We start from the raw sequence: 22,713 nt of genomic DNA on the forward strand, positions 1-22,713 counted from the left end.
TGCTGGCGCTTGGAATTTCTGTGGCACGAGGCATCATTGACATTCGGAACGGTACAGCCGAGGTCATGATTACAAATTTCACCAATGAGCATCGTCACCTTTTCCGGGGCACTGCGGTCGCCTACGCTGAAGCCTTGGAGGACGTCATTGAGTGTTTTGCCTGTGAAGACAGTAGCCGCAATGGACAAACCGTAATAGATGTTGACATGAACAGTGCACTGCCAGAAGAGAACCAGAGGGCCTTGCGAGAGCTATTGTTTGAATTCAGGGCGTGCTTTGCTCAGTCGTCTAAAGTGAGTCAGACGCCAATTACACAGCACAGGATAATCACTTACGACGACGCAAGACCTATTCACCAACAGCCATACCGCGTCTCGCCGACAGAACGCGCAGCTATCAAGCAGCAAGTGAAAGAAATGATCGACGACGGCGTTATCCAGCCTTCGAACAGTCCCTGGTCCTCACCGGTCGTTCTGGTTAAGAAGAAGGACGGTACGCTTCGCTTCTGTGTAGATTACAGAAAGCTCAACAACGTCACAAAAAAAGATGTTTATCCGCTGCCGCGTATTGATGACTCGCTTGACCGACTACGACGAGCGAAGTATTTTTCTTCCCTGGATTTAAAGAGTGGCTACTGGCAAATTGAGGTTGATGAGCGCGACCGCGAAAAAACCGCCTTTGTCACGCCGGATGGCCTCTACGAATTTCGGGTGCTACCGTTCGGACTCTGCTCTGCGCCAGCTACCTTCCAACGCATGATGGACACTGTGTTGACTGACTTAAAATGGCAAAGCTGCCTTGTGTACTTGGATGATGTGGTCGTGTTTTCAACCAGCTTCTCCGAACATCTGAAGCGACTACGACAAGTACTTGAGGCGATTCGGACGGCTAACCTTACGTTAAAGCCGCAAAAATGCCATTTCGGTTACGAAGAACTAAAGTTCCTTGGACATGTCGTAAGCGCAGAAGGCGTCCGTCCTGACCCTGAGAAAACCGCCGCTGTCGCAGCCTTCCCGACTCCTGCCGATAAGAAAAGTGTGCGGCGGTTTCTTGGTCTATGCGCGTACTACCGGCGCTTTATAGGCAATTTTTCGAAAATTGCCGAACCATTAACTAGACTCACTAGAGACGATACGCCGTTCGTTTGGAGTGCTGAACAAGAATCAGCATTCACAGAGCTTCGGCTTCGCCTGGCATCACCACCTGTTCTTGGACATTTCGACGAGGAAGCCGAAACAGAAATTCATACCGACGCCAGTAACGTCGGTCTGGGCGCGGTACTCGTCCAACGGCAGGAGGGAATTGAAAAGGTTATCGCCTACGCAAGCCGAACCCTAACACGCCCGGAGTCAAACTACAGTACCACGGAGAAGGAGTGCCTTGCTGTCGTGTGGGCAATTGCTAAGTTTCGACCTTACCTTTACGGCCGTCCATTCAGAGTAGTGACGGATCATCACTCGCTGTGCTGGCTTGCGAACCTCAGAGACCCCTCCGGACGACTGGCAAGGTGGAGCCTACGTCTGCAGGAGTACGACGTCACTATCGTGTACAAGTCCGGTCGTGCACACGAAGATGCGGACACGTTGTCACGCGCGCCAGTTGAGCCTGCCGCTCAGAGCTTCGAAGAGGACTGCCCTTTCCTTGGCTCCGTAAGCGTAACAGACTTGGCTTTACGGCAGCGAGCAGATGCTCAATTGCGACCTATCATTGAACATCTAGAGGGCCGCAACGTATCACTGCCCCAGCATATAACTCGCGGATTGTCATCTTTCTGCTTACGACAGGGCGTGTTGTACAAGAAGAACGCAGCCGCCAGCAACAAAACTTACCTGTTGGTCGTCCCCGCAGAGCTGCGTGAGGAAATTCTATTTGCCTGCCACAACGAGCCTCCATCGGGCCATCTGGGCATCACCCGAACCATCGCTAGGGTACGAAAGTCTTACTACTGGCCGAAACTTGCCGCTTGCGTTAAACAGTACGTTCAAGCCTGCCGCGAATGCCAGCGCCGAAAATCCCCATCTGTTAAGCCTGCGGGATTACTTCACCCTATCGAGCCACCCAGAACACCCTTCGATCAAGTCGGCATGGACCTCCTGGGTCCGTTTCCCTTGTCATCTTCCGGCAACAAGTGGATAATCGTCGCTACAGATTATCTAACCCGCTATGCTGAAACTAAGGCGCTTCCTAAAAGCACGGCTTGTGAAGTTGCTCAGTTTTTCATCGAGAGAATTGTATTACGCCACGGTGCTCCATCCTGTGTCATCACAGACCGAGGAACAGCGTTTACAGCAAGGCTCCTTGAACAAGTTTTTCAGTTAAGTTACTCCACGCATCGCAAGACAACAGCGTATCACCCTCAGACAAATGGACTGACCGAGCGGCTTAACAAAACGATGACTGATATGCTGTCTATGTACATAGACGTACAGCACAAGACGTGGGATGAAATACTGCCTTACGTAACATTCGCGTATAACACCGCTACGCAAGAGACCACACGATTCACTCCGTTTCGTCTTCTATACGGTCGGGACGTTCAGACGATGTTGGACGCAATGCTCCCATGCGACATTGACAACATCGAGAATCTCGACGAAGATGCTGAGTGTTTCGTGCAACGAGCCGAGGAAGCACGTCAACTAGCCCGCGTAAACATCAAGAAACAACAAGGCGTCGATGCACAGCGCTACAACCGCTGCCACAGACAAGTCGATTATAAACCAGGTGACCAGGTGTTGGTTTGGACCCCTGTGCGCTGCAAAGGTCTCTCTGAGAAGCTTCTCAGTCGGTATTTTGGCCCGTACAAAGTGCTACGACAAGTGAGCGACGTCAATTACGAAGTCCTTCCGGACGGAAGCCAACCACCCCGACGCCGACAGCTACGACCCGAGATTGTGCACGTGGTGCGGTTAAAACCGTACCACACACTGTGACAATGTTTTTTTTTTTTTTACGATACACGCTTCGTTTAGCATCGAGGCGATGCTCTTCAGGGAGGAGGGGCAGTGCCGCGCGCTTGATCTGCCAGCGCAAAAGAGGCAGACGAAGTGGCAGTTCCCCTCGTGCCATTGTTCTGTTTTTGGCTGCGCTGAGCCGACCGCTCTTCGGACTTTTGTGAGGACGCCTTAAAAACGTCTCCTGTCTCTTTAACGTGACAGTATGAAGTGATTTAGAACATGTCATACGCGTCACAAAGTGTGCTGCCACCCAAAGTTTTTTATGCGAGACGATTGGGAAGGTTATTGAAACGTCGCCATTTTACTAGTATCGGGGGTAAATACGCGTGAGTGGGTAAGTAAATGTCATGCAGCTTCATGGTTCTCGTTACATCGTCAGCCTTTATACTGCCTGTGATTCCTTCGGCATAAAGGATGAATCAGCGCCGGAGTACCGCAATCTGCCGTCGATTGCTCAGTTGGTAGAGCGGTGGAATGTATAGGTTTTAACTGTGTACATCCATAGTTCGCTGGTTCTAATCCGGCTCGACGGAGCAAGCTTTTTTATTCTTTATGTTTTAATTAGTGATTTATTGCCACATGTGCAGCACCATAATATATAAAATGAATTAGAATATGTCATGCACGTCACAAAGTGTGCTGGCACCCAAAGTTTATATGCGAGACGATTGGGAAGGTTGTAGAAACGTCCATTTTACTAGCATCGGGGGTAAATGCGCGTGAGAAGGTAATTAAATGTCATGCAGCTTCATGGTTCTCGTTATATCGTCAGCCTTTATACTGCCTGCGATTCCTTCGACATAAAGGATGAATCAGCGCCGTAGTACTGCTATCTTCCGTCTATAGCTCAGTTGGTAGAACGGTGGACTGTAGAGGTTCGAACTGCCGACATCCATAAATCGCTGGTTCGAATGCGGCTCAACGGAGCAATCTCTTTGTTGTAGTCTTTATGTTTTAATTAGTGATTTTCTGCCACATGTGCAGCACCATAATATACAAAGTGAATTAGAACATGTCATACGCGACGCAAAGTGCACTGGCACCCAAAGTTTATATGCGACACGATTGGGAAGGTTATTGAAACGTCACCATTTTACTAGCATCGGGGGTAAATACGCGTGAGTGGGTAAGTAAATGCCATGCAGCTTCATGGTTCTCGTTATATCGTCAGCCTTTATACTGCCTGCGATTCCTTCGGCATAAAGGATGAATCAGCGCCGGAGTACCGCCATCTGCCGTCGATAGCTCAGTTGGTAGAGCGGTGGACTGTATAGGTTTTACCGTCGTACATCCATAGGTCGCTGGTTCGAATCTGGCTTGACGGAGCAAGCTTTTTTGTAGTATTCTTTATGTTTTAATTAGTGATTTATTGCCACATGTGCAGCACCATAACGTACAAAGTGAATTAGAACATGTCATACGCGTCGCGAAGTGTGCTGGCACCCAAAGTTCATATGCGAGACGATTGGGAAGGTTGCAGAAACGTCGCCGTTTTACTAGCATCAGGGGTAAATACGCGTGAGTGGGTAGAGTGGGTAAGTAAATGTCATGCAGCTTCATGGTTCTCGTTATATCGTCAGGCTTTATACTGCCTGCGATTTTTTCGGCATAAAGGATGAATAAGCGTCGTAGTACCGCCATCTGCCGTCGATAGCTCAGTTGGTAGAGCGGTGGACTGTAAAGGTTTTAACTGCGTACATCCATAGGTCGCTGGTTTGAATCCGGCTCGACGGAGCAAGCTTTTTTGTGGTATTCTTTATGTTTTAATTAGTGATTTATTGCCACATGTGCAGCACCATAATGTATAAAGTGAATTAAAACATGTCATACGCGTCACAAAGTGTGCTGGCACCCAAAGTTTATATGCGAGACGATTGGAAAGGTTGTATAAACGTCGCCATTTTACTTGCATCGGTGGTAAATACGCGTGAGTGGGTAACAAAATGTCATGCAGCTTCATGATTTTCGGTATTTCGTCAGCCTCTATACTGCCTGCGATTCCTTCGGCATAAAGGATGAATCTGCGCAGTAGCACCGCCATCTGCCGTCGATATCTCAGTTGGTAGAGCGGAGGACTGTATATGTTTTGACTGCGTACATTCATAGCTCGCTGGTTCGAATCCGGCTCGACGGAGCAAGCTTTTTTGTGTTATTCTTTATGTTTTAATTAGTGATTATTTTCCACATGTGCAGCACCATAATGTATAAAGTGAATTAGAACATGTCATACCCGTCATAAAGTGTGCTGGCACCCAAAGTTTATATGCGAGACGATTGAGAAGGTTGCAGAAACGTCGCCATTTTACTAGCATTGAGGGTAAATACGCGTGAGTGGGTAAGTAAATGTCATGCAGCTTCATGGTTCTCGTTATTTCGTCAGCCTCTATACAGCCTGCGATTCCTTCGGTATAAAGGATGAATCAGCACCGTAGTACGGCCATCTTCCGTCGATAGCTCAGTTGGTAGAGCGGTGGACTGTAGAGGTTACCATTGCGGACATCCATAGGTCGCTGGTTCGAATCCGGCTTGACGGAGCAAGCTTTTCATTGTATTTTTTATGTTTTATTTAGTGATTTATTGCCACAAGTGCAGCACCATAATGTATGAAGTGATTTAGAACATGTCATACGCGTCACAAAGTGTGCTGCCACCCAAAGTTTTTTATGCGAGACGATTGGGAAGGTTATTGAAACGACGCCATTTTACTAGTATCGGGGTAAATACGCGTGAGTGCGTAAGTAAATGTCATGCAGCTTCATGGTTCTCGTTACATCGTCAGCCTTTATACTGCCTGTGATTCCTTCGGCATAAAGGATGAATCAGCGCCGGAGTACCGCCATCTGCCGTCGATTGCTCAGTTGGTAGAGCGGTGGACTGTATAGGTTTTAACTGCGTACATCGATAGTTCGCTGGTTCTAATCCGGCTCGACGGAGCAAGCTTTTTTTATTCTTTATGTTTTAATTAGTGATTTATTGCCACATGTGCAGCACCATAAAGTATAAAGTGAATTAGAACATGTCATACACGTCACAAAGTGTGCTGGCAACCAAAGTTTATATGCGAGACGATTGGGAAGGTTGTAGAAACGTTGCCATTTTACTAGCATCGGGGGTAAATACGCGTGAGAAGGTAATTAAATGTCATGCAGCTTCATGGTTCTCGTTATATCGTCAGCCTTTATACTGCCTGCGATTCCTTCGGCATAAAGGATGAATCATCGCCGTAGTACTGCTATCTTCCGTCGATAGCTCAGTTGGTAGAACGATGGACTGTAGAGGTTCGAACTGCCGACATCCATAGATCGCTGGTTCGAATGCGGCTCAACGGAGCAATCTCTTTGTTGTAGTCTTTATGTTTTAATTAGTGATTTATTGCCACATGTGCAGCACCATAATGTATAAAGTGAATTAGAACATGTCATACGCGTCACAAAGTGTGCTGGCACCCAAAGTTTATATGCGAGACGAATGGGAAGGTTGTACAAACGTCGCCATTTTACTAGCATCGGGGGTAAATACGCGTGAGAAGGTAATTAAATGTCATGCACCTTCATGGTTCTCGTTATTTCGTCAGCCTCAATACTGCCTGCGATCAATTCGGCATAAAGGATGAATCAGCGCCTTGGTACCGCCGTCTTCCGTCGATAGCTCAGTTGGTAGAGCGGTGGACTGTAGAGGTTCCAACTGCGGATATCCATAGGTCGCTGGTTCGAATCCGGCTCGACGGAGCACGCTTTTTTTATTCTTAATGTTTTAATTAGTGATTTATTGCCACATGTGCAGCACCATAAACTACAAAGTGAATTAGAACATGTCATACGCGACGCAAAGTGCACTGGCACCCAAAGTTTATATGCGAGACGATTGGGAAGGTTGCAGAAACGTCGCCATTTTACTAGCATTGGGGGTAAATACGCGTGAGTGGGTAAGTAAATGTCATGCAGCTTCATGGTTCTCGTCATTTCGTCAGCCTCTATAGAGCCTGCGATTCCTTCGGTATAAAGGATGAATCAACACTGTAGTACCGCCATCTTCCGTCGATAGCTCACTTGGTAGAGCGGTGGACTGTATAGGTTTTAACTGCGTACATCCATAGGTCGCTGGTTCGAATCTGGCTTGACGGAGCAAGCTTTTTTGTAGTATTCTTTATGTTTTAATTAGTGATTTATTGCCACATGTGCAGCACCATAATGTATAAAGTGAATTAGAACATGTCATACGCGTCACAAAGTGTGCTGGCACCCAAAGTTTATATACGAGACGATTGGGAAGGTTGTAGAAACGTTGCCATTTTACTAGCATCGGGAGTAAATACGCGTGAGAAGGTAATTAAATGTCATGCAGCTTCATGGTTCTCGTTATATCGTCAGCCTTTATACTGCCTGCGATTCCTTCGGCATAAAGGATGAATCAGCGCCGTAGTACTGCTATCTTCCGTCGATTGCTCAGTTGGTAGAATGGTGGACTGTAGAGGTTCGAACTGCGGACATCCATAGGTCGCTGGTTCGAATCTGGCTTGACGGAGCAAGCTTTTTTGTAGTATTCTTTATGTTTTAATTAGTGATTTATTGCCACATGTGCAGCACCATAATGTATAAAGTGAATTAGAACATGTCATACGCGTCACAAAGTGTGCTGGCACCCAAAGTTTATATACGAGACGATTGGGAAGGTTGTAGAAACGTTGCCATTTTACTAGCATCGGGGGTAAATACGCGTGAGAAGGTAATTAAATGTCATGCAGCTTCATGGTTCTCGTTATATCGTCAGCCTTTATACTGCCTGCGATTCCTTCGGCATAAAGGATGAATCAGCGCCGTAGTACTGCTATCTTCCGTCGATTGCTCAGTTGGTAGAATGGTGGACTGTAGAGGTTCGAACTGCGGACATCCATAGGTCGCTCGTTCGAATGCGGCTCAACGGAGCAATCACTTTGTTGTAGTCTTTATGTTTTAATTAGTGATATTCTGCCACATGTGCAGCACCATAATATACAAAGTGAATTAGAACATGTCATACGCGACGCAAAGTGCACTGGCACCCAAAGTTTATATGCGAGACGATTGGGAAGGTTGCAGAAACGTCGCCATTTTACTTGCATCGGTGGTAAATACGCGTGAGTGGGTAACAAAATGTCATGCAGCTTCATGGTTTTCGGTATTTCGTCAGCCTCTATACTGCCTGCGATTCCTTCGGCATAAAGGATGAATCTGCGCAGTAGCACCGCCATCTGCCGTCAATATCTCAGTTGGTAGAGCGGTGGACTGTATATGTTTTGACTGCGTACATTCATAGCTCGCTGGTTCGAATCCAGCTCGACGGAGCAAGCTTTTTTGTGTTATTCTTTATGTTTTAATTAGTGATTATTTTCCACATGTGCAGCACCATAATGTATAAAGTGAATTAGAACATGTCATACCCGTCATAAAGTGTGCTGGCACCCAAAGATTATATGCGAGACGATTGGGAAGGTTATTGAAACGTCGCCATTTTACTAGTATCGGGGGTAAATACGCGTGAGTGGGTAAGTAAATGTCATGCAGCTTCATGGTTCTCGTTACATCGTCAGCCTTTATACTGCCTGTGATTCCTTCGGCATAAAGGATGAATCAGCGCCGGAGTACCGCCATCTGCCGTCGATTGCTCAGTTGGTAGAGCGGTGGACTGTATAGGTTTTAACTGCATACATCCATAGTTCGCTGGTTCTAATCCGGCTCGACGGAGCAAGCTTTTTTATTCTTTATGTTTTAATTAGTGATTTATTGCCACATGTGCAGCACCTTAATGTATAAAGTGAATTAGAACATGTCATACACGTCACAAAGTGTGCTGGCACCCAAAGTTTATATGCGAGACGATTGGGAAGGTTGTAGAAACGTTGCCATTTTACTAGCATCGGGGGTAAATACGCGTGAGAAGGTAATTAAATGTCATGCAGCTTCATGGTTCTCGTTATATCGTCAGCCTTTATACTGCCTGCGATCCCTTCGGCATAAAGGATGAATCAGCGCCTTGGTACCGCCGTCTTCCGTCGATAGCTCAGTTGGTAGAGCGGTGGACTGTAGAGGTTCCAACTGCGGATATCCATAGGTCGCTGGTTCGAATCCGGCTCGACGGAGCACGCTTTTTTTATTCTTAATGTTTTAATTAGTGATTTATTGCCACATGTGCAGCACCATAAACTACAAAGTGAATTAGAACATGTCATACGCGTCACAAAGTGTGCTGGCACCCAAAGTTTATATGCGAGACGATTGGGAAGGTTGCCGAAACGTCGCCATTTTACTAGCATTGGGAGTAAATACGCGTGAGGGGGTAAGTTAATGTCATGCAGCTTCATGGTTCTCGTTATTTCATCAGCCTCTATACAGCCTGCGATTCCTTTGGTATGAAAGATGAATCAGCACCGCAGTACCGCCATCTGCCGTCGATAGCTCAGTTGGTAGAGCAGTGGACTGTATAGGTTTTAACTGCGTACATCCATAGGTCGCTGGTTCAAATCCGGCTCGACGGAGCAAGCTATTTTGTGGTATTCTTTATGTTTTAATTAGTGAATAATTGCCACATGTGCAGCACCGTATAGTATAAAGTGAATTAAAACATGTCATACGCGTCACAAAGTGTGCTGGCACCCAAAGTTTATATACGAGACGATTGGGAAGGTTGTAGAAACGTTGCCATTTTACTAGCATCGGGGGTAAATACGCGTGAGAAGGTAATTAAATGTCATGCAGCTTCATGGTTCTCGTTATATCGTCAGCCTTTATACTGCCTGCGATTCCTTCGGCATAAAGGATGAATGAGCGCCGTAGTACTGCTATCTTCCGTCGACTGCTCAGTTGGTAGAATGGTGGACTGTAGAGGTTCGAACTGCGGACATCCATAGGTCGCTGGTTCGAATGCGGCTCAACGAAGCAATCACTTTGTTGTAGTCTTTATGTTTTAATTAGTGATATTCGGCCACATGTCAGCACCATAATATACAAAGTGAATTAGAACATGTCATACGCGACGCGAAGTCCACTCGCACCCAAAGTTTATATGCGAGACGATTGGGAAGGTTGCAGAAACGTCGCCATTTTACTTGCATCGGTGGTAAATACGCGTGAGTGGGTAACAAAATGTCATGCAGCTTCATGGTTTTCGGTATTTCGTCAGCCTCTATACTGCCTGCGATTCCTTCGGCATAAAGGATGAATCAGCGTCGTAGTACCGCCATCTGCCGTCGATAGCTCAGTTGGTAGAGCAGTGGACTGTATAGGTTTTAACTGCGTACATCCATAGGTCGCTGGTTCGAATCCAGCTCGACGGAGCAAGCTTTTTTGTGTTATTCTTTATGTTTTAATTAGTGAATAATTTCCACATGTGCAGCACCATAATGTATAAAGTGAATTAGAACATGTCATACCCGTCACAAAGTGTGCTGGCACCCAAAGTTTATATGCGAGACGATTGAGAAGGTTGCAGAAACGTCGCCATTTTACTAGCATTGAGGGTAAATACGCGTGAGTGGGTAAGTAAATGTCATGCAGCTTCATGGTTCTCGTTATTTCGTCAGCCTCTATACAGCCTGCGACTCCTTCGGTATAAAGGATGAATCAACACCGTAGTACCGCCACCTTCCGTCGATAGCTCAGTTGGTAGAGCGGTGGACTGTAGAGGTTACAATTGCGGATAATTATAGGTCGCTGGTTCGAATCCGGCTCGACGGAGCAAGCTTTTTGTTGTATTTTTGATGTTTTATTTAGTGATTTATTGCCACAAGTGCAGCACCATAATGTATGAAGTGAATTAGAACATGTCATACGCATCGCGAAGTGTGCTGGCACCCAAAGTTTATATGCGAGACGATTGGGAAGGTTGCAGAAACGTCGCCGTTTTACTAGCATCAGGGGTAAGTACGCGTGAGTGGGTAAGTAAATGTCATGCAGCTTCATGGTTCTCGTTATATCGTCAGCCTTTATACTGCCTGCGATTCCTTCGGCATAAAGGATGAATCAGCGTCGAAGTACCGCCATCTGCCGTCGATAGCTCAGTTGGTAGAGCGGTGGACTGTATAGGTTTTACTGTGTACATCCATAGGTCGCTGGTTTGAATCCGGCTCGATGGAGCAAGCTTTTTTGTGGTATTCTTTATGTTTTAATTAGTGATTTATTGCCACATGTGCAGCACCATAATGTATAAATTGAATTAAAACATGTCATACGCGTCACAAAGTGTGCTGGCACCCAAAGTTTATATGCTAGACGATTGGGAAGGTTGTATAAACGTCGCCATTTTACTAGCATCGGGGTTAAATACGCGTGAGAAGGTAAAAAAATGTCATGCAGCTTCATGATTCTCGTTATTTCGTCAGCCTCTATACTGCCTGCGATCTCTTCGGCATAAAGGATGAATCAGCGCCTTGGTACCGCCATCTTCCGTCGATAGCTCAAAATTGAATCAGCGCCATGGTACTGCCATCTTCCGTCAATAGCTCAGTTGGTTGAGCGGTGGACTGTAGAGGTTCCAACTGCGGACATCCATAGGTCGCTGGTTCGAATACGGCTCGACGGAGCAAGCTTTTGTTATTCTTTATGTTTTAATTAGTGATTTATTGCCACATGTGCAGCACCATAATGTACAAAGTGAATTTGAACATGTCATACGCGTCGCGAACTGTGCTGGCACCCAAAGTTTGTATGCGAGACGATTAGGAAGGTTATTGAAACGTCGCCATTTTACTAGCATCGGGGGTAAATACGCGTAAGTGGGTAAGTAAATGTCATGCAGCTTCATGCTTCTCGTTATATCGTCAGCCTTTATACTGCCTGCGATTCCTTCGGAATAAAGGATGAATCAGCGCCGGAGTACCGCCATCTGCCGTCGATAGCTCAGTTGGTAGAGCGGTGGACTGTATAGGTTTTAACTGCGTACATCCATAGGTCGCTGGTTCGAATCTGGCTTGACGGAGCAAGCTTTTTTGTAGTATTCTTTATGTTTTAATTAGTGATTTATTGCCACATGTGCAGCACCATAATGTATAAAGTGAATTAGAACATGTCATACGCGTCACAAAGTGTGCTGGCACCCAAAGTTTATATGCGAGACGATTGGGAAGGTTGCCGAAACGTCGCCATTTTACTAGCATTGGGAGTAAATACGCGTGAGGGGGTAAGTTAATGTCATGCAGCTTCATGGTTCTCGTTATTTCATCAGCCTCTATACAGCCTGCGATTCCTTTGGTATGAAAGATGAATCAGCACCGCAGTACCGCCATCTTCCGTCGATAGCTCAGTTGGTAGAGCGGTGGACTGTAGAGGTTCCAACTGCGGACATCCATAGGTCGCTGGTTCGAATCCGGTTCGACAGAGCAAGCTTTTTTATTCTTTATGTTTTAATTAGTGATTTATTGCCACATGTGCAGCACCATAATGTACAAAGTGAATTAGAACTTGTCATACGCGTCGCGAAGTGTGTTGGCACCCAAAGTTTATATGCGAGACGATTGGGAAGGTTGTAGAAATGTCACCGTTTTACTACCATCGGGGGTAAATACGCGTGAGAAGGTAATTAAATGTCATGCAGCTTCATGGTTCTCGTTATATCGTCAGCCTTTATACTGCCTGCGATTTTTTCGGCATAGAGGATGAATCAGCGCCGTAGTACTGCCATCTTCCGTCGATAGCTCAGTTGGTAGAATGGTGGACTGTCGAGGTTCGAACTGCGGACATCCATAGGTCGCTGGTCCGAATCCGGCTCAACGGAGCAATCTTTTTTGTTTTTTTCTTCATGTTTTATTAGTGATTTATTGCCACATGTGCAGCACCGTAACGTACAAAGTGAATAAAACATGTCATACGCGGCACAAAGTGTGCTGGCACCCAAAGTTTATATGCGAGACGATTGGGAAGGTTGTAGAAACGTCGCCATTTTGCTAGCATCGGGGGTAAATACGCGTGAGAAGGTAATTAAATGTCATGCAGCTTCATAGTTCTTGTTATTTCGTCAGCCTCAATACTGCCTGCGATCCCTTCGGCATAAAGGATGAATCAGCGCCTTGGTACTGCCATCTTCCGTCGATAGCTCAGTTGGAAGAGCGGTGGACTGTAGAGCTTCCAATTGCAGACATCCATAGGTCGCTGGTTCAACTCCGGCTTGACGGAGCAAACTTTTTTTATTCTTTATGTTTTAATTAGTGATTTATTGCCATATGTGCAGCACCATAATGTACCAAGTGAATTAGAACATGTCATACGCGTCGCGAAGTGTGCTGGCACCCAAAGTTTATATGCGAGACAATTGGGAAGGTTGCAGAAACGTCGCAGTTTTACTAGCATCGGGGGTAAATACGCGTGAGTGGTTATGTAAACGTCATGCAGCTTAATGGTTCTCGTTATATTGTCAGCCTTTATACTGCCTGCGATCCCTTCGGCATAAAGGATGAATCAGCGCCGTAGCACTGCCATCTTCCGTCGATAGCTCAGTTGGTAGAACGGTGGACTGTAGAGGTTCGAACTGCGGACATCCATAGGTCGCTGGTTCGAATGCGGCTCAACGGAGCAATCTCTTTCTTGTAGCCTTTATGTTTTAATTAGTGATTTTTCGACACATGTGCAGCACCGTAATATAAAAACTGAATTAGAACATGTCATACGCGACGCAAACAGCGATGGCACCCAAAGTTTATATGCGAGACGATTGGGAAGGTTGCAAAAACGTCGCCATTTTAGTTGCATCGGTGGTAAATACGCGTGAGTGGGTAAAAAATGTCATGCAGCTTCATGGTTCTCGTTATTTAGTCAGCCTCTATACTGCCTGCGATTCCTTCGGCATAAAGGATGAATCTGCGCAGTAGCACCGCCATCTGCCGTGGATATCTCAGTTGGTAGAGCGGTGGACTGTATAGGTTTTGACTGCGTACATCCATAGCTCGCTGGTTCGAATCCGGCTCGACGGAGCAAGCTTTTTTGTGTTATTCTTTATGTTTCAATTAGTGATTAATTTCCACATGTGCACCACCATAATGTATAAAGTGAATTAGAACATGTCATACGCGTCACAAAGTTTGCTGGCACACAAAGTTTATATGCGAGACGATTGGGAAGGTTGCAGAAACGTCGCCATTTTACTAGCATTGGGGGTAAATACGCGTGTGTGGGTAACAAAATGTCATGCAGCTTCATGGTTCTCGTTATTTCGTCAGCCTCTATACTGCCTGCAATTCCTTCGGCATAAAGGATGAATCTGCGCAGTAGCACCGCCATCTGCCGTCGATATCTCAGTTGGTAGAGCGGTGGACTGTAAAGGTTTTGACTGCGTACATCCATAGCTCGCTGTTTCGAATCCGGCTCGACGGAGCAAGCTTTTTTGTGTTATTCTTTATGTTTTAATAAGTGATTAATTTCCACACGTGCAGCACCATAATGTATAAAGTGAATTAGAACATGTCATACGCGTCACAATGTGTGCTGGCACCCAAAGTTTATATGCGAGACAATTGGGAAGGTTGCAGAAACGTCGCCATTTTACTAGCATTGGGGGTAAATACGCGTGAGTGGGTAAGTAAATTTCATGCAGCTTCATGGTTCTCGTTATTTCGTCAGCCTCTATACAGCCTGCGATTCCTTTGGTATAAAGAATGAATCAGCACCGTAGTACCGCCATCTTCCGTCGATAGCTCAGTTGGTAGAGCGATGGACTGTAGAGGTTACAATTGCGGACATCCATAGGTCGCTGGTTCAAATCCGGCTCAACGGAGCAAGCTTTTTGTTAAATTTTTTATGTTATACTTAGTGATTTATTGCCACAAGTGCGGCACCATAATGTATGAAGTGATTTAGAACATGTCATACGCGTCACAAAGTGTGCTGCCACCCAAAGTTTTTATGCGAGACGATTGGGAAGGTTGTTGAAACGTCGCCATTTTACTAGCATCGGGGGTAAATACGCGTGAGTGGGTAAGTAAATGTCATGCAGCTTCATGGTTCTCGTTATATTGTCAGCCTTTATAAAGCCTGCGACTCCTTTGGTATGAAGGATGACTCAGCACCGTAGTACCGCCATCTTCCGTCGATAGCTCAGTTGGTAGAGCGGTGGACTGTAGAGGTTCCAACTGCGGACATCCATAGGTCGCTGGTCCGAATCCGGCTCAACGGAGCAATCTTTTTTGTTTTTTTCTTCATGTTTTATTAGTGATTTATTGCCATATGTGCAGCACCATAACGTACAAAGTGAATAAAACATGTCATACGCGACACAAAGTGTGCTGGCACCCAAAGTTTATATGCGAGACGATTGGAAAGGTTGTAGAAACGTCGCCATTTTACTAGCATCGGGGGTAAATACGCGTGAGAAGGTAATTAAATGTCATGCAGCTTCATGGTTCTTGTTATTTCGTCAGCCTCAATACTGCCTGCGATCCCTTCGGCATAAAGGATGAATCAGCGCCTTGGTACTGCCATCTTCCGTCGATAGCTCAGTTGGAAGAGCGGTGGACTGTAGAGCTTCCAATTGCAGACGTCCATAGGTCGCTGGTTAATCCGGCTTGACGGAGCAAACTTTTTTTATTCTTTATGTTTTAATTAGTGATTTATTGCCATATGTGCAGCACCATAATGTATCAAGTGAATTAGAACATGTCATACGCGTCGCGAAGTGTGCTGGCACCCAAAGTTTATATGCGAGACAATTGGGAAGGTCAGAAACGTCGCAGTTTTACTAGCATCCGGGGTAAATACGCGTGAGTGGTTAAGTAAATGTCATGCAGCTTAATGCTTCTCGTTATATTGTCAGCCTTTATACTGCCTTCGATCCCTTCGGCATAAAGGATGAATCAGCGCCGTAGCACTGCCATCTTCCGTCGATAGCTCAGTTGGTAGAACGGTGGACTGTAGAGGTTCGAACTGCGGACATCAATAGGTCGCTGGTTCGAATGTGGCTCAACGGAGCAATCTCTTTGTTGTAGTCTTTATGTTTTAATTAGTGATTTTTTGACACATGTGCAGCACCATAACGTACAAAGTGAATAAAACATGTCATACGCGACACAAAGTGTGCTGGCACCCAAAGTTTATATGCGAGACGATTGGGAAGGTTGTAGAAACGTCGCCATTTTGCTAGCATCGGGAGTAAATATGCGTGAGAAGGTAATTAAATGTCATGCAGCTTTATGGTTCTCGTTATTTCGTCAGCCTCTATACTGCCTGCGATTCCTTCGGCATAAAGGATGAATCTGCGCAGTAGCACCGCCATCCGCCGTGGATATCTCAGTTGGTAGAGCGGTGGACTGTATAGGTTTTGACTGCGTACATCCATAGCTCGCTGGTTCGAATCCGGCTCGACGGAGCAAGCTTTTTTGTGTTATTCTTTATGTTTCAATTAGTGACAAATTTCCACATGTGCAGCACCATAATGTATAAAGTGAATTAGAACATGTCATACGCGTCACAAAGTTTGCTGGCACACAAAGTTTATATGCGAGACGATTGGGAAGGTTGCAGAAACGTCACCATTTTACTAGCATTGGGGGTAAATACGCGTGAGTGGGTAACAAAATGTCATGCAGCTTCATGGTTCTCGTTATTTCGTCAGCCTCTATACTGCCTGCAATTCCTTCGGCATAAAGGATGAATCTGCGCAGTAGCACCGCCATCTGCCGTCGATATCTCAGTTGGTAGAGCGGTGGACTGTAAAGGTTTTGACTGCGTACATCCGTAGCTCACTGTTTCGAATCCGGCTCGACGGAGCAAGCTTTTTTGTGTTATTCTTTATGTTTTAATAAGTGATTAATTTCCACATGTGCAGCACCATAATGTATAAAGTGAATTAGAACATGTCATACGCGTCACAATGTGTGCTGGCACCCAAAGTTTATATGCGAGACGATTGGGAAGGTTGTAGAAACGTCACCGTTTTACTACCATCGGGGGTAAATACGTGTGAGAAGGTAATTAAATGTCATGCAGCTTCATGGTTCTCGTTATATCGTCAGCCTTTATACTGCCTGCGATTCTTTCGGCATAGAGGATGAATCAGCGCCGTAGTACTGCCATCTTCCGTCGATAGCTCAGTTGGTAGAATGGCGGACTGTCGAGGTTCGAACTGCGGACATCTATAGGTCGCTGGTCCGAATCCGGCTTGACGGAGCAAACTTTTTTTATTCTTTATGTTTTAATTAGTGATTTATTGCAATATGTGCCGCACCATAATGTACCAAGTGAATTAGAACATGTCATACGCGTCGCGAAGTGTGTTGGCACCCAAAGTTTATATGCGAGAATATTGGGAAGGTTGCAGAAACGTCGCAGTTTTACTAGCATCGAGGCTAAATACGCGTGAGTGGTTAAGTAAATGTCACGCAGCCTAATGGTTCTCGTTATATTGTCAGCCTTTATACTGCCTGCGATCCCTTCGGCATAAAGGATGAATCAGCGCCGTAGCACTGCAGTCTTCCGTCGATAGCTCAGTTGGTAGAACGGTGGACTGTAGAGGTTCGAACTGCGGACATCCATAGGTCGCTGGTTCGAATGCGGCTCAACGGAGCAATTACTTTGTTGTAGTCTTTATGTTTTAATTAGTGATTTTTTGACACATGTGCAGCGTAGCACTGCCATCTTCCGTCGATAGCTCAGTTGGTAGAACGGTGGACTGTAGAGGTTCGAACTGCGGACATCCAAAGGTCGCTGGTTCGAATGCGGCTCAACGGAGCAATCTCTTTGTTGTAGTCTTTATGTTTTAATTAGTGATTTTTGACACATGTGCAGCACCGTAATATACAAACTGAATTAGAACATGTCATTCGCGACGCAAACAGCGATGGAACCTAAAGTTTATATGCGAGACGATTGGGAAGGTTGCAAAAACGTCGCCATTTTAGTTGCATCGGTGGTAAATACGCGTGGGTGGGTAAAAAATGTCATGCAGCTTCATGGTTCTCGTTATTTCGTCAGCCTCTATACTGCCTGCCATTCCTTCGGCATAAAGGATGAATCTGCGCAGTAGCACCGCCATCTGCCGTGGATATCTCAGTTTGTACAGCGGTGGACTGTATAGGTTTTGACTGCGTACATCCATGGCTCGCTGGTTCGAATCTGGCTCGACGGAGCAAGCTTTTTTGTGTTATTCTTTATGTTTCAATTATTGATTAATTTCCACATGTGCAGCACCATAATGTATAAAGTGAATTAGAACATGTCATACGCGTCACAAAGTTTGCTGGCACACAAAGTTTATATGCGAGACGATTGGGAAGGTTGCAGAAACGTCGCCATTTTACTAGCATTGGGGGTAAATACGCGTGAGTGGGTAACAAAATGTCATGCAGCTTCATGGTTTTCGTTATTTCGTCAGCCTCTATACTGCCTGCGATTCCTTCGGCATAAAGGATGAATCTGCGCAGTAGCACCGCCATCTGCCGTCGATATCTCAGTTGGTAGAGCGGTGGACTGTAAAGGTTTTGACTGCGTACATCCATAGCTCGCTGTTTCGAATCCGGCTCGACGGAGCAAGCTTTTTTGTGTTATTCTTTATGTTTTAATAAGTGATTAATTTCCACATGTGCAGCACCATAATGTATAAAGTGAATTAGAACATGTCATACGCGTCACAATGTGTGCTGGCACCCAAAGTTTATATGCGAGACGATTGGGAAGGTTGCAGAAACGTCGCCATTTTACTAGCATTGGGGGTAAATACGCGTGAGTGGGTAAGTAAATTTCATGCAGCTTCATGGTTCTCGTTATTTCGTCAGCCTCTATGCAGCCTGCGATTCCTTCGGTATAAAGGATTAATCAGCACCGTAGTACCGCCATCTTCCGTCGAAAGCTCAGTTGGTAGAGCGATGGACTGTAGAGGTTACAATTGCGGACATCCATAGGTCGCTGGTTCGAATCCGGCTCAACGGAGCAAGCTTTTTGTTAAATTTTTTATGTTATATTTAGTGATTTATTGCCACAAGTGCGGCACCATAATGTATGAAGTGATTTAGAACATGTCATACGCGTCACAAAGTGTGCTGCCACCAAAGTTTTTATGCGAGACGATTGGGAAGGTTGTTGAAACGTCGCCATTTTACTAGCATCGGGGGTAAATACGCATGAGTGGGTAAGTAAATGTCATGCAGCTTCATGGTTCTCGTTATATCGTCAGCCTTTATACAGCCTGCGATTCCTTTGGTATGAAGGATGAATCAGCACCGTAGTACCACCATCTTCCGTCGATAGCTCAGTTGGTAGAGCGGTGGACTGTAGAGGTTCCAACTGCGGACATCTATAGGTCGCTGGTTCGAATCCGGCTCGACGGAGCAAGCTTTTTTTATTCTTTATGTTTTAATTAGTGATTTATTGCCACATGTGCAGCACCATAATGTACAAAGTGAATTAGAACTTGTCATACGCGTCGCGAAGTGTGCTGGCACCCAAAGTTTATATGCGAGACGATTGGGAAGGTTGTAGAAACGTCACCGTTGTACTACAATCGGGGGTAAATACGCGTGAGAAGGTAATTAAATGTCATGCAGCTTCATGGTTCTCGTTATATTGTCAGCCTTTATACTGCCTGCGATTCTTTCGGCATAAAGGATGAATCAGCGCCGTAGTACTGCCATCTTCCGTCGATAGCTCAGTTGGTAGAATGGTGGACTGTCGAGGTTCGAACTGCGGACATCCATATGTCGCTGGTCCGAATCCGGCTCAACGGAGCAATCTTTTTTGTTTTTTTCTTCATGTTTTATTAGTGATTTATTGCCACATGTGCAGCACCATAACGTACAAAGTGAATAAAGCATGTCATATGCGACACAAAGTGTGCTGGCACCCAAAGTGTATATGCGAGACGATTGGAAAGGTTGTAGAAACGTCACCATTTTACTAGCATCGGGGGTAAATACGCGTGAGAAGGTAATTAAATGTCATGCAGCTTCGTGGTTCTCGTTATTTCGTCAGCCTCAATACTGCCTGCGATCCCTTCGGCATAAAGGATGAATCAGCGCCTTGGTACCGCAATCTTCCGTCGATAGCTCAAGGATGAATCAGCGCCATGGTACTGCCATCTTCCGTCGATAGCTCAGTTGGTAGAGCGGTGGACTGTAGAGGTTCCAACTGCGGACATCCATAGGTCGCTGGTTCGAATACGGCTCGACGGAGCAAGCTTTTGTTATTCTTTATGTTTTATTTAGTGATTTATTGCCACAAGTGCAGCACCATAATGTATGAAGTGAATTAGAACATGTCATACGCATCGCGAAGTGTGCTGGCACCCAAAGTTTATATGCGAGACGATTGGGAAGGTTGCAGAAACGTCGCCGTTTTACTAGCATCAGGGGTAAATACGCGTGAGTGGGTAAGTAAATGTCATGCAGCTTCATGGTTCTCGTTATATCGTCAGCCTTTATACTGCCGGCGATTCCTTCGGCATAAAGGATGAATCAGCGTCGTAGTACCGCCATCTGCCGTCGATAGCTCAGTTGGTAGAGCGGTGGACTGTATAGGTTTCAACTGCGTACATCCATAGGTCGCTGGTTTGAATCCGGCTCGACGGAGCAAGCTTTTTTGTGGTATTATCTATGTTTTAATTAGTGATTTATTGCCACATGTGCAGCACCATAATGTATAAATTGAATTAAAACTTGTCATACGCGTTACAAAGTGTGCTGGCACCCAAAGTTTATATGCTAGACGATTGGGAAGGTTGTATAAACGTCGCCATTTTACTAGCATCGGGGTTAAATACGCGTGAGAAGGTAATTAAATGTCATGCAGCTTCGTGGTTCTCGTTATTTCGTCAGCCTCAATACTGCCTGCGATCTCTTCGGCATAAAGGATGAATCAGCGCCTTGGTACCGCAATCTTCCGTCGATAGCTCAAGGATGAATCAGCGCCATGGTACTGCCATCTTCCGTCGATAGCTCAGTTGGTAGAGCGGTGGACTGTAGAGGTTCCAACTGCGGACATCCATAGGTCGCTGGTTCGAATACGGCTCGACGGAGCAAGCTTTTGTTATTCTTTATGTTTTATTTAGTGATTTATTGCCACAAGTGCAGCACCGTAATGTATAAAGTGAATTAGAACATGTCATACGCGTCACAAAGTGTGCTGGCACCCAAAGTTTATATGCGAGACGATTGGGAAGGTTGCAGAAACGTCGCCATTTTACTTGCATCGGTGGTAAATACGCGTGAGTGGGTAACAAAATGTCGTGCAGCTTCATGGTTCTCGTTATTTCGTCAGCCTCTATACTGCCTGCGATTTCTTTGGCATAAAGGATGAATCTGCGCAGTAGCACCGCCATCTGCCGTCGATATCTCAGTTGGTAGAGCGGTGGACTGTATATGTTTTAACTGCGTACATTTATAGCTCGCTGGTTCGAATCCGGCTTGACGGAGCAATCTCTTTGTTGTAGTTTTTATGTTTTAATTAGTGATTTTCTGCCACATGTGCAGCACCATAATATACAAAGTGAACTAGAACATGTCATACGCGACGCAAAGTGCACTGGCACCCAAAGTTTATATGCGAGACGATTGGGAAGGTTGCAGAAACGTCGCCATTTTACTTGCATCGGTGGTAAATACGCGTGAGTGGGTAACAAAATGTCATGCAGCTTCATGGTTCTCGTTATTTTGTCAGCCTCTATACTGCCTGCGATTTCTTCGGCATAAAGGATGAATCTGCGCAGTAGCACCGCCATCTGCCGTCGATATCTCAGTTGGTAGAGCGGTGGACTGTATATGTTTTAACTGCGTACATTCATAGCTCGCTGGTTCGAATCCGGCTTGACGGAGCAAGCTTTTCGTTGTATTTTTTATGTTTTATTTAGTGATTTATTGCCACAAGTGCAGCACCATAATGTATGAAGTGATTTACAACGTGTCATACGCGTCACAAAGTGTGCTGCCACCCAAAGTTTTTTATGCGAGACGATTGGGAAGGTTATTGAAACGTCGCCATTTTACTAGCATCGGGGGTAAATACGCGTGAGTGGGTGACGAAATGCCATGCAGCTTCATGGTTCTCGTTATTTCGTCAGCCTCTATACTGCCTGCGATTCCTTCGGCATAAAGGATGAATCTGCGCAGTAGCACCGCCATCTGCCGTCGATATCTCAGTTGGTAGAGCGGTGGACTGTATATGTTTTGACTGCGTACATTCATAGCTCGCTGGTTCGAATCCGGCTCGACGGAGCAAGCTTTTTTGTGTTATTCTTTATGTTTTAATTAGTGATTAATTTCCACATGTGCAGCACCATAATGTATAAAGTGAATTAGAACATGTCATACCCATCACAAAGTGTGCTGGCACTCAAAGTTTATATGCGAGACGATTGAGAAGGTTGCAGAAACGTCGCCATTTTACTAGCATTGGGGGTAAATACGCGTGAGTGGGTAAGTAAATGTCATGCAGCTTCATGGTTCTCGTTATTTCGTCAGCCTCTATACAGCCTGCGATTCCTTCGGTATAAAGGATGAATCAGCACCGTAGTACCGCCATCTTCCGTCGATAGCTCAGTTGGTAGAGCGGTGGACAGTAGAGGTTACAATTGCGGACATCCATAGGTCGCTGGTTTGAATCCGGCTTGACCGAGCAAGCTTTTCGTTGTATTTTTTATGTTTTATTTAGTGATTTATTGCCACAAGTGCAGCACCATAATGTATGAAGTGATTTAGAACATGTCATACGCGTCACAAAGTGTGCTGCCACCCAAAGTTTTTTATGCGAGACGATTGGGAAGGTTATTGAAACGTCGCCATTTTAATAGCATCGGGGGTAAGTACGCGTGA

At 45.6% G+C, this 22,713-nt stretch overlaps 1 protein-coding gene and 21 non-coding genes across 22 annotated transcripts in view; all 22 read left to right on the forward strand.

Moving 5' to 3' along the window:
- Positions 1 to 22,713, forward strand: part of LOC142803787 (uncharacterized) — a 373,950-nt gene that overhangs the window by 252,375 nt on the left and 98,862 nt on the right. The gene's annotated exons all lie outside the window — the stretch shown is intronic.
- TRNAY-GUA (transfer RNA tyrosine (anticodon GUA)) lies at positions 4,193 to 4,282 on the forward strand. Its single transcript is given in 2 exon segments — positions 4,193 to 4,229; positions 4,247 to 4,282. It is a non-coding gene; the product is annotated as a tRNA-Tyr (tRNA).
- On the forward strand, positions 4,602 to 4,691 carry TRNAY-GUA (transfer RNA tyrosine (anticodon GUA)). Its single transcript is given in 2 exon segments — positions 4,602 to 4,638; positions 4,656 to 4,691. It is a non-coding gene; the product is annotated as a tRNA-Tyr (tRNA).
- TRNAY-GUA (transfer RNA tyrosine (anticodon GUA)) lies at positions 5,402 to 5,491 on the forward strand. Its single transcript is given in 2 exon segments — positions 5,402 to 5,438; positions 5,456 to 5,491. It is a non-coding gene; the product is annotated as a tRNA-Tyr (tRNA).
- On the forward strand, positions 6,596 to 6,685 carry TRNAY-GUA (transfer RNA tyrosine (anticodon GUA)). The gene is given in 2 exon segments: positions 6,596 to 6,632; positions 6,650 to 6,685. It is a non-coding gene; the product is annotated as a tRNA-Tyr (tRNA).
- TRNAY-GUA (transfer RNA tyrosine (anticodon GUA)) lies at positions 6,992 to 7,081 on the forward strand. The gene is given in 2 exon segments: positions 6,992 to 7,028; positions 7,046 to 7,081. It is a non-coding gene; the product is annotated as a tRNA-Tyr (tRNA).
- Positions 8,986 to 9,075, forward strand: TRNAY-GUA (transfer RNA tyrosine (anticodon GUA)). The gene is given in 2 exon segments: positions 8,986 to 9,022; positions 9,040 to 9,075. It is a non-coding gene; the product is annotated as a tRNA-Tyr (tRNA).
- TRNAY-GUA (transfer RNA tyrosine (anticodon GUA)) lies at positions 9,382 to 9,471 on the forward strand. The gene is given in 2 exon segments: positions 9,382 to 9,418; positions 9,436 to 9,471. It is a non-coding gene; the product is annotated as a tRNA-Tyr (tRNA).
- On the forward strand, positions 10,180 to 10,269 carry TRNAY-GUA (transfer RNA tyrosine (anticodon GUA)). Its single transcript is given in 2 exon segments — positions 10,180 to 10,216; positions 10,234 to 10,269. It is a non-coding gene; the product is annotated as a tRNA-Tyr (tRNA).
- On the forward strand, positions 10,580 to 10,669 carry TRNAY-GUA (transfer RNA tyrosine (anticodon GUA)). Its single transcript is given in 2 exon segments — positions 10,580 to 10,616; positions 10,634 to 10,669. It is a non-coding gene; the product is annotated as a tRNA-Tyr (tRNA).
- On the forward strand, positions 10,979 to 11,067 carry TRNAY-GUA (transfer RNA tyrosine (anticodon GUA)). The gene is given in 2 exon segments: positions 10,979 to 11,015; positions 11,032 to 11,067. It is a non-coding gene; the product is annotated as a tRNA-Tyr (tRNA).
- TRNAY-GUA (transfer RNA tyrosine (anticodon GUA)) lies at positions 11,424 to 11,513 on the forward strand. Its single transcript is given in 2 exon segments — positions 11,424 to 11,460; positions 11,478 to 11,513. It is a non-coding gene; the product is annotated as a tRNA-Tyr (tRNA).
- TRNAY-GUA (transfer RNA tyrosine (anticodon GUA)) lies at positions 11,820 to 11,909 on the forward strand. The gene is given in 2 exon segments: positions 11,820 to 11,856; positions 11,874 to 11,909. It is a non-coding gene; the product is annotated as a tRNA-Tyr (tRNA).
- Positions 12,220 to 12,309, forward strand: TRNAY-GUA (transfer RNA tyrosine (anticodon GUA)). The gene is given in 2 exon segments: positions 12,220 to 12,256; positions 12,274 to 12,309. It is a non-coding gene; the product is annotated as a tRNA-Tyr (tRNA).
- TRNAY-GUA (transfer RNA tyrosine (anticodon GUA)) lies at positions 13,013 to 13,102 on the forward strand. The gene is given in 2 exon segments: positions 13,013 to 13,049; positions 13,067 to 13,102. It is a non-coding gene; the product is annotated as a tRNA-Tyr (tRNA).
- On the forward strand, positions 14,607 to 14,696 carry TRNAY-GUA (transfer RNA tyrosine (anticodon GUA)). The gene is given in 2 exon segments: positions 14,607 to 14,643; positions 14,661 to 14,696. It is a non-coding gene; the product is annotated as a tRNA-Tyr (tRNA).
- Positions 15,006 to 15,095, forward strand: TRNAY-GUA (transfer RNA tyrosine (anticodon GUA)). The gene is given in 2 exon segments: positions 15,006 to 15,042; positions 15,060 to 15,095. It is a non-coding gene; the product is annotated as a tRNA-Tyr (tRNA).
- On the forward strand, positions 18,752 to 18,841 carry TRNAY-GUA (transfer RNA tyrosine (anticodon GUA)). The gene is given in 2 exon segments: positions 18,752 to 18,788; positions 18,806 to 18,841. It is a non-coding gene; the product is annotated as a tRNA-Tyr (tRNA).
- Positions 19,150 to 19,239, forward strand: TRNAY-GUA (transfer RNA tyrosine (anticodon GUA)). Its single transcript is given in 2 exon segments — positions 19,150 to 19,186; positions 19,204 to 19,239. It is a non-coding gene; the product is annotated as a tRNA-Tyr (tRNA).
- TRNAY-GUA (transfer RNA tyrosine (anticodon GUA)) lies at positions 19,990 to 20,079 on the forward strand. The gene is given in 2 exon segments: positions 19,990 to 20,026; positions 20,044 to 20,079. It is a non-coding gene; the product is annotated as a tRNA-Tyr (tRNA).
- Positions 20,386 to 20,475, forward strand: TRNAY-GUA (transfer RNA tyrosine (anticodon GUA)). The gene is given in 2 exon segments: positions 20,386 to 20,422; positions 20,440 to 20,475. It is a non-coding gene; the product is annotated as a tRNA-Tyr (tRNA).
- Positions 20,832 to 20,921, forward strand: TRNAY-GUA (transfer RNA tyrosine (anticodon GUA)). The gene is given in 2 exon segments: positions 20,832 to 20,868; positions 20,886 to 20,921. It is a non-coding gene; the product is annotated as a tRNA-Tyr (tRNA).

The sequence above is a fragment of the Rhipicephalus microplus genome, chromosome 3 (genome assembly GCF_043290135.1).
Source record: "Rhipicephalus microplus isolate Deutch F79 chromosome 3, USDA_Rmic, whole genome shotgun sequence".
NCBI lineage: Eukaryota > Metazoa > Arthropoda > Arachnida > Ixodida > Ixodidae > Rhipicephalus > Rhipicephalus microplus.